Source organism: Motacilla alba, chromosome 2 (assembly GCF_015832195.1).
Source record: "Motacilla alba alba isolate MOTALB_02 chromosome 2, Motacilla_alba_V1.0_pri, whole genome shotgun sequence".
Lineage (NCBI taxonomy): Eukaryota > Metazoa > Chordata > Aves > Passeriformes > Motacillidae > Motacilla > Motacilla alba.
In genome coordinates, this window is record NC_052017.1 from 60729320 (window position 1) to 60739282 (window position 9963).

At 44.0% G+C, this 9963-nt stretch overlaps 1 long non-coding RNA gene across 15 annotated transcripts in view; it reads right to left on the bottom strand.

Moving 5' to 3' along the window:
• The window catches only part of LOC119698323, a 260819-nt gene extending 251089 nt beyond the window's left edge, over positions 1 to 9730 (bottom strand). For 2 of the 15 annotated variants that reach the window (XR_005256106.1, XR_005256105.1), the window contains exons 1-2: positions 8504 to 9322; positions 6027 to 6327 (exon numbers count right to left, since the gene is read on the bottom strand). This is a non-coding gene — a long non-coding RNA (uncharacterized LOC119698323). The other 13 variants (XR_005256119.1, XR_005256112.1, XR_005256114.1 and 10 more) reach the window with 10 other exon arrangements.
• Positions 9731 to 9963: the final 233 nt, after the last annotated feature.

Sequence of the window (9963 nt, forward strand, 5' to 3'; positions counted from 1 at the left end):
CAGAGGATAGGCACAGATCAATACTGGTACCAATCAAATACCAATTTTCAAATTCTAAAAGATAGCTGAATGAGCAGCCCCAGAAAGTTTAATCCCTGAGAAAATCTGGAAACAACATGTGCAACTCTTGAAACACTTACCTAAATTAACTGTTGCCTTGAACAGTGTTGCAAAGAGAAACAGAAGATAGTAAGTTGTATCCTCAGCTGAAGGTTGTGCGGATTCCGGGAGTAATTAACCACAAAATATGCAAAGTTAACTTTGTTTCCTTTCACAGCACTAAACATCACAATTTCATCACACACCAAAAAGAAGCCAACCCTACCGATGTCTGAAATATTTATTACTTATGCCACAGCCATTTAAAGATTTCACTCCATTTTTCTATTAGAAATGCTCTGATGGCACTGGAGTCCTGACACATAAATTATGACAAACAGCTTCTCATCCATTCCCTCAAAATCCACATCTCTTTCCTCTTCCCATCCATCACTAGCAACTAGCCCTTGTTTTCAAAATGTCTCACCACTTCCTTTCCTCACCAATCATCACTGGCTCACAACTAAGCCAGACTCTATCCTTATCAGCCCAGAATACCCACTCCCACTGCTCACTTTTTTATGGCAATCACATGCCTGCTCCTTCCATACCCAGCCTCCTCCCAGGCCTGCAAGAAATTCCATGCAAACATTCATGATTCTACTTCAGCGCTCTCTCTTATCTCTGACATGGAAGTAATGCTGGCATCCACATCCAGAGCAACATCACACTCATCATCCCCTGTGGGACTTTAGGCTTTAAAATAAATGAAAAAAAAAAAATTAAAAATAAAAATATAAGAAATAAAAACAAAAAAACCAAAAAAAAAAAAAAAAAAAGAAAAAAAAAACCAACCAACCAAAAAAAAAAAAAAAACCAAACAAAAAAAAAAAAAAAGACAAAAAATTTCTACTGGAACCTTTGGAACCTTTAAGATGTATCAAGACGCAGTTTATTTCATTGAGTTGCAACATTGTTCTCAAATAGAAGGACTGTAGCTTTAGTTTACAAATACAATGAAATTAAATCAGTTTTCAATTTTTAGCAGCAGTAGACACATCTGGAATGGGTAGGAGCTTTTTCTCTTCTTTCTTTTCTGTACAGAGTCAAACCCAATTTCTTTTCACTAATCTACAATATTCATGGATATAAATATAGAATCCACACTTGTAGTAGTCTCATAACCTTTCGGGGGAAGTAATGTCCCTGTCCTCGAAGACCAGAACTAATTTTGTGTTAAAATATTCTAAGTTCCCCTAGCTTATCCATTTCCCCCTACCAAACCCAAACACATCTATGCATTTCAATCAAGGAAAGGTCAAGATATCAAGCACAATGTGGCTTCACACTGAAGCACCTCAGGCTTCACAAATAGTTTGTGATAAATTTCATGTTATGACAATGCAAGATAAAAAAAAAAAAAAAAAGAAGAATAAAAATAGAATCCATTAGTGACTTGAAAGCTTCTTGCTACATAAAATAAATCCAATCAAGAAACAGAAAACGATTCCAGACACCATATGCCTCTGTCCTGACATTACTGAGAGCACTGTACAGAAAAACAGGTCGCATGTTGGAAGCTTTGTTTTCATTTTAAGTCTTCATGCAATTATTTCTCAATCATAACTGCAATACAAGGTGTGGGGGATTGTGGTTTGTGTAAACCCACACCCAGATTTCAAGTGGAAGCACTCTTTCCAGCCTTGGTTGACTTCCTTGTACCTCTCATAAAAATTTGCTCAGGCAAGAAAAGAAACAAACTGTACTCCAATGGTTATATTGCTTCTGTAAGAATACTGTACCTCACATTTCAATATAAGGTGACAAACCAGTGAAAGGAGAAAAATTTTTAAAAAAATAAAACATCTTATATACAAGTATGACTTCTGCTATAGTAAGCTATATGATTTCACACACAGGATTTACCCAGCCTTGAACAAAATATGGAGAAAAATAAAACAGACACAATTATCAATAGCATTTTCTATGGAACCAAAGATACAAAGACAACTCCATTCTAGTAAGGTGCCCTGACCTGCAGCTTCCATCTTGCTTTCTCAGTGAAGATCATGAAGTGAATATTTGCCATGCCAGCCCCCTCATAGTTGCCCAATACTCTTCGGGCTGCCTGGGAGCCCTTTCAGGGACTAACAATCTTATGTCCAAAAACTTTCTCCCAAAATTTTACCCAAGAATCAAACTGTGCTTCCAAATCCTGAGGAGGATACTGCAGTGAAGTGTCCAGAGAAAAAGGCTTCTTTGTCCTCCATTGCCAGAAGCAGGGCCTCCCACGGGAGGGCTGAAAGGCAGCAGGCCCTCAGGAAAGCATCCCTATTGTCGGAACCCAGGACACCCCACTAGGTGCCCTGGATGGCCCGAGCTCCTGGCAGGGGTCTCTGAGACCCTGGCATGCAGCCAAAGACACGTGGGGTTTCGATCTTAGCCCGTGGAGCAAATTACCAACTCTGTATGAAGCATTACAAGCCACAAAAGTTTAGGTATTATAGTAGAAGTAGTCACAAAGTGAAGGGAAGAATTTTTGAGCGCTGTACAGGGGGGTTTTGGGCCTTGTACAGTGGGGTCCAAGTTTTGTACATGGGAGTCAGGGGTTCTAAGATGGAGGGATTTGGGTGTGCCCTGTCCTCCTTCTTTCTCCTTCCTAACCTCCATGTTCATGGTGATGTTGGCACCCACAGATTGGTTTAGAATAGAAAGTCACCATTCAATATAGGTAATAGCCATTGGGGAAAATCCATAAATATTTGATACGTAATGTATGATATAAAATATAACACCAGCCCCCTGGAAGGTCAGTGTGGCTTTGTCTGACCTGCTGAACGGACCGCAGCAGCTGAGGGAGAAAATCTTTTAGATAACCAACAATAAACAACCTTGAGACTGGACAACTGAAGACTACTGAGTCTTTCTTTGAAGGCACGGGTTGGAGGAGAGACTTTTCCATCTTTCGGGGTCACCCCAATCCGGGGGTGAGTCCCAACACCCTATCTCCATTTTGTATCATGAACCCCCCAAGAGGGGCACACATGGGTCTACAGAAATTTCCTCACTTGGGAATGCATGCATCCAGAAAAACACTTCAACTGAAGAGAAGGGACAGTCAAAGAAATCAAGTCCTTATCACATTTTCCTTCCTACCTTCCTAGATGTTAATGGATAGGAAGTTACTCCATGTGCCATCTCCTCTTCCACCTGAAAATCTGGCAGTAACAAAACCTGCCCTGTTCTCCTCTGCCCGTTTTTCACAATGCACAAATCCAACAATGCAACTCACCTGCCCACACACTCTGCACTGTAAAATTGGCACTCTTTGCAGCCTGTTAAATCTCTTCCACACTCAGGCTGGGTTGGCCTGAAACACCCTCATGCTTACTCTCACCTTAGTTACACAGAGCAAAATATTTTCTCAAACAACCAAGTACATTGGCTAGAAGACTTCCTCAACTGAGAGAAGAGGAAGTTCAAAAGAGGAATCACTGTTTAAACTGACTGGATTTTGTTTAATTTGTTTTAGGTGCAAATCCTGCTACCAGATAAAAATTCCAGGGTAGGCTTGTGAGGGGGAATTCAGAATTCCCTCCCCCCTAAAATAAACCACGCTGCCTCAAAACACCTGCAAGGGTTTCAATCACCTTCCAGGATTGTCACAAGCAAAGCAATCAACTGCCAAATTGCAACCAAAGACAAATAACAGAAACAACTTCTTTCCCACACTTCAGGCTCCCATACCCAAAAATCTTCTCTCAAGCATCAGCTCCTCCCAACCACCCCCTCTGAGAGCATCAAGGCTCTTTCCCCCCTCAAGTAAGGCAGATGGTCCCTATCACCCTTCCCAGGGCCCAGGTGCTGCTTCTTCCCCACAGTTCTCAGACTCCTCCTGCTGCATCTGATGCCTTTGCTGGGACTGCTCCCAGGAGAAAGGGAACACGCCAACCAGAGCCTCCAGAAAGCATTTCCCCATCTCTCTGCAAGCCCCAAAAGGGTCTGATCTCCTACCAGTGCAGCACGCCTCCCAGCTGGGAACTACCATGCTGAACACTTTTTCTATGGCCCTGCTGGCCCTGCTTTTCCTCTCTGCAGATCTCATCTCCAAATGGGAGAATGTTTCTTTGCATTTTATTGGAAATCATCCAAAGAAATTCGAAGATAGATAAGTTGTAAATTTTAACAATTTGTCACCAAGTTATTAATACTTTAAATGTTCAAAGTACAAACAAATGTAAATATATCTATAAATGATTTGGCTACTATATCCAGAATCCTATGGCAATAATGAAATTCATTCTACACAAACTCTCAGATTAAGCGAAGGAGTAGTTTTTCCTCAGTAATTTTTACTCTTTATAGTAAAAACTGCCTTCCATTTTCAGTGCTGATGAAATTATTAGCTTTCATGCAGATAAATGAAGTGTACCTCTATGTTCAATTTAGTTTTTCTAAAGAGCGGCAAGTGCCTGAGAAGAAACTCAGCTAGAACAAAATCTTTACAAAAACAAAAAAGGATTGCAGTTTTGATTTTCTTTAAATAGAGAAAAATAATAACTAGGCTTCTTTTCCAAGATGACACTAGATAGCAGCTCTAAATATTTTCATCCACACAATCTATTTATTATTCTCTGTCTTCTCTTTCCACAAACAGCCCAAGACTTTCAATTTCTGAGGCTTCAAATTAAAGACTTTCATATGGCTAGCTTTAGTCATGCAAAGTTCAAAAATAGAATAAATGCAGAACAATATCAAGACCATAAATCTAAATGTACATTAATTGCATCCAGTAGACAAAAAGCTTACCCACAATAATCAAGAAAATTAAGAGTAGGTCTTTATTAAAACACAGTCAGAACCATGAAATTAGAACTGTGTTGCTTCTTATACCTCTGTTTACTACAGGAAAGGATCACAAGTGATTATTTGTTCAGATTTCTGTTTCGCTCTAAAGTAGGCCAGCCAGCTCAGCACTTTTCTTAAGATTATGAATACTTGTCTGCCCTACATATGGTTTAGGCTGAAACCAATCAGTTCAGCTGAAACGTGTAGTAAAACCAACTATTTTCACGTCATTCATTTTCAGCTATAATGAATAAGTGCACAGAACAGGTATAAAAGGATCAGATTTTAAATACTTTTAAAATTTAGCATGGTTCACTAAGGAGCTCACTGATTTCCTCACTCTCAGATTAACACTTCACCTAGATTCAAGAATAATTTGTTGTTCATTAATAACTTTTTAACCACTTGTTTTCTCTGCTAGCTCCAGTTCATTTTTTAACATTGACTGCCTCATTTAGTAAGAAAACTGAGTGCTGAACTGCATCCAGTAGACTTTCATATTACTAGGACATTCAGGATGCAAGCACACTCTGCAAGGAGTCTTACATCAAAATTTTAAAAACACATGAAACAAAATATTTCCTTGAATTTTTAACTGAAATACTTTTGTTTGCTCTTTCTCCCCACGCAAGCCATCTTTGAGATTTTTGTTGTTATTTGGAGGAAAAGAGTTTAAATCATAGAAGGTTGATATCTTGAGTTCAAAATAGAAAATAGTAACATCCTCAAACAAACTGGGCTATTTGGAAGATCAGAACTGCAGAAAGTACTTCGCTTACATTGTTTTAAACTCATTTTTCTTAAAAGTTAGGTAGTCTCATTTTCTAGAGTTGCTAAGCACTCATAGACTCTGTGAAGTCATTACCTTCAAAATATAAGTTAATTATGGAAAAAAAAATGTTAGAGTTGAATTTTCCATTTCCATTTAAGATATAAACATTATCAAACCATTAGTATAATATTTCTGTCAGATTAACAGCACCCAAAACTCTTAGCAGGTATCAGTAGCAAGGCAAAAAAAAAAAAAAAAAAAAAAAAAAAAAAGGCTACAAAGCAAGTCTGTTTAAAACAAAGAGAAGCATTTGTATTTAGTATTCTGATGTATGAGACAGTATTTTTGCACCAGGGGAGATGCATACCTTTCATCAGCTGCAGAGCCTTGGTGTCAGATGGTGATATAATCCAAATGGGTCTCAGCAGCATGTTCCACAATATCCACAAGTTTCAGCATGGGGCTCTTCCACTTCCCCCAGGAGACCATTAACCATTACTATGAATCCAAACAGCATGTAGCAGCTTTATGGTCCAGTTTGAACCATGATACGCAGCCCTGAGGAATCCCAAGCTGTATTCCACCATTCGTAGAGTAATGCAATATGGCAGCCATCACAGACTGATGTTCTGGCAAACATCCCATTTTCCCAACAATCATGTTGTGACCTGTTCAAATACGAGGAAGAAATGTTAGTTCAGCACAGTGACTCTGCCATACGACTCAGGAACTAACATGCAAATATAAAGTTACGTTCTTCTGAATAATTTCAAACACACAAATTTCTTCACAGATTTAGACACATCCTAAACTTAAAGCTTGGTGATGGCATTTTGTTTTAAAAACATCGTGAGGCTGGAGTGTTACAGAAGAATGTTTAAGAAAAAGGCTTTCATATATCCCTACAGATTGCACAGTCTTACCTTCCAGAAAGCACTGAAGTGACAGGGAAAAAAGGTGATATAAAGGCTCTTCAACTGCCCTGGCAGGTATTTAAAAACTAATGAAAATAGTAAGTCAATAAAAAAAAACCCAAGTAGCAAAAATAAAACTCATCAGCCCTTTTGAGGGAAACATATGTGATCTTCTCTGCCTCCTTAGCCCTGTTGCAGTGTCTCCCCATAGCACCTCCACCAGCAGATGTGCTCCTTCAGTTGAGACCTAAACTTTGAGCACTACTGATGGCATTTGGTCCCAGAAGAACCCAAAGCAGCCGAGCCCACATCAGTCTATTCTGGTAGTCCCTCTGTGCAATTCCTTCAGAGGTGCAAAAAGCAAATTTGACTTAGATTGGGAAGGGTATTATGAGGAATGGAGAGAAAAGTCTGAGTACTCTGCACAGAAGGGAACAATGACGTGAAGAACAGCATCAGGTCTGCAAAGATGGAGTAGGGGAAAGGGAAAAGAACAAACTTCCACACCAAGGACAATGGAAGAGACTGGAAGATGCATGTAAGAGACAAAGATGAGAAGAAAGGAGAAAGTGAACATTTATGAACAAGAATTGTTGCTGGAATATCTGTCTGCATAACTGGGTAACATGGATGTAGGGCAGCCCTACAGAACAGAAGAAGTAAGTTTAGAAGAGAGCAAGAAGAAATTTTATGATTCACATCACGAGAAACGAGCATTTCTACACATGGAGGAAAGATCCTGGCAAAAGGAATTTTTCATAAGAAATGCAAGCATAAAGGTAGAAGAGTAGGTGGGAAGACATTAAGGAGGAGGAGAATGAATAACAATAAAAAGTAAAAAGTAGACTTCAGAAATTCTGAAATGTATAGACCTAAGGATAGAGCGGGACAAATAGGAAATTGGGACAAGAAAACACAAGAAAGTAGAGGACTAGGATGAAAAAGGAGAAAAATTGAAGATTATTACATAGCACAGAAAAAGAAGATGGGGAATAATAAGATACTAAATTGATCAAGATAATTCAGAAAAGTACAAAGAGCTCACAAGTAAGTTTTGTGGAGTTGCGATGCTTGCTCTAGAAAGCGTGAACCAAAAGGAATGGAACAAAACCCAAGGCAACTGTCGCGTTTCCAAAGGGACGAAGGGAATTGCACTGAAGCCCAGCCGAGGAAGGGCCAGCCTGGACTGACCCTTCCCACTCTCCCTTCGCTACGATCAATGCCGTCGGCAGAACAAAGTCCTCCCTCTGGTCCGTCCCTCTTCTCCAAAAATTGTCCCTCGGCACTCCTGCTCACCTTGGCTCCCTGGGATGGTCCCACAGCCGCAACGTGCTCCCCTCTGTGGTGTCTCGGGCCCCGCGACCCAAGCTGGCACACGGAGGAGCACCGGAGGAGCACCCACCTTGCCCCTGCTGCGCGCTGCCCTGCCCAGCCCAGTCTCACGGCCTTCACTAGCCCCCCACTCCCTGGCCAGGGCCGCCAGGGCTCCCTACAATCCCATCAAGTTTTCCCCGTCTTCAGCTTTTCTCTGTCCTAACTCTTAAAAATACAGCCCGATCCATAAAGCCTTCCGAGTCCACTTCCCTCCCCACCAAAAAAAAAAAAAAAAAAAAAAAAAAAAAAAAAAAAAAAAAAAAAAAAAAAAAAAAAAAAGTTAAACCTCTAAAATAAAACAAAGCCGGCACAAAAAGGAGGCAAGCCCCCCCCCCCCCGACTAGTGCTCCCCAGCCCGCATTACGGGAGTTCGAGTGGAATGACTGCCTTACCCTCCCCAAAAATACCTGCATGTGCTCCCAAAAGTACAAAGGAAAGGCTGGGCTGGCCCGCAGACGCCTCCGCTGCGCTCCAAAACCCGGGCGCGGATGGCAGGGCGGAGGGGGGAGCGACGAGGGAGCCGGGAAAGAACAATAAACCCCAAGTCCAAACGTACCTTCTCCTTTCTCTAAACTGTGAAACCAGATTTCCATAGAAGCCTACGGCGGGGCTCTTTGCTTTTAAGCGGCGGGAGAGCTCGCAGAAAGTTGAGCAAATCTCTTCCGATAAAGTTGCCGAAGATGAGTTAACCCGGGAGAGGCGAGGAAGAGATGCAGAGTTCATCCGAGTTTCTCCTTTTGTTCAAGTTGCCCGAGCAGACAAAGAGCCGGCAGCGGCGGCAGGTCCCCCGCGCCCCTGCTCCCCCCGCGGTCCGGGCGCCGCCGGGGTCCCGTACTGCCCTCGCCCCCCGCCTCCTCCCACCACCGCAACTTTCCGTCTGCTCCATCCCTCCTCAGCCCCGACCCCGTCTCCGGCGCAAAACTTCCCTCGAACTGAACCTCCCAGAAAAAGAAAACAATTTCATTCAAGGCGGGGGAGTGGGGGGTGGAAAGGGAGAGAACCATCTCTCAAATCATTATTTCCGGTAGATGCACCTCTTTGTTTGGATTCCCCCGACTGTCAGTGAGGACAAGCCTCTGGGGATCTGCTTTCGGACAGTTTGATCTGCCGGAATGAGACAGGCAAACGCAGGACATAAAGAAAAATAACTTTAAAAGAAAGAAAAGGCGGGGGGAAAGTAAATAGAAAACAATATAAAACTCCGGAGTTGCGAAACGAACCCGTTTTTCATGGACACGGGAAGTACATAAATAAACAACTGAAGGGGAATTTCGGAAAACTGTTGGTTCTCCTCCCCCTCCCCTTCGCACTTTTCCAGAGAAGGTAACAAAAAAAGCCCCCCGAAACCTCCTGGCCGCGGCTCCGTGCCGCCGCCGCCAGCTCCTGGCATCCCTACCTGTTGCGTAAAGCGCAAAGATGGGGCCGACCGCATCCGTCCCAAAGAAACCCAAAGGGAAGGAGGCGACCTCCCGCACCCCACGGCCCCTCCACCTGCCCTCGGGCAGCCCCCACGGGGACACCCGCACGGGCGTCGCTGGCAGCCCCGGCGCGTCCCCGGCGGAACGCGCGGCCGCCCCGCGCCCTGCCCGGCCCCGCTCCGCGGCCGTCGGGGCGCCCGGGTCCCCGCCGAAAGTTTGGCGGGGCGGGGCCGGGGGGCGCCGCGGCCTCGCACCGAGACAAAAGGAGCGCGGAGCAGCGCTGCAACTCACCTTGGAGGGAGAGAGTGAGGCTGAAGAGACACCTTCCGCCCCAGTCCTCCTCCTTCCCACCCCCCGGCCCTGTGGCGACGGCGGGGCCGTGGGACAGGCTCATGCTGGGGACCGGGGCGCGATCACCCGGCTCAGCCCCGCCGAGGGTCCGCTCCCCGGAGCCGAACAAAAGCGGGGGCAGCGGTCCTGACGCCCCCGCCCCGCCTGCCCCCGCTGTTCCCAACTTTTTGGTGCCCACCTAGCATCCCAGCGGGCGGGCCCCGCGCTCGGGAAGGACGGGGAAGCGCGGCCGTGCGCCCGGAGCGGG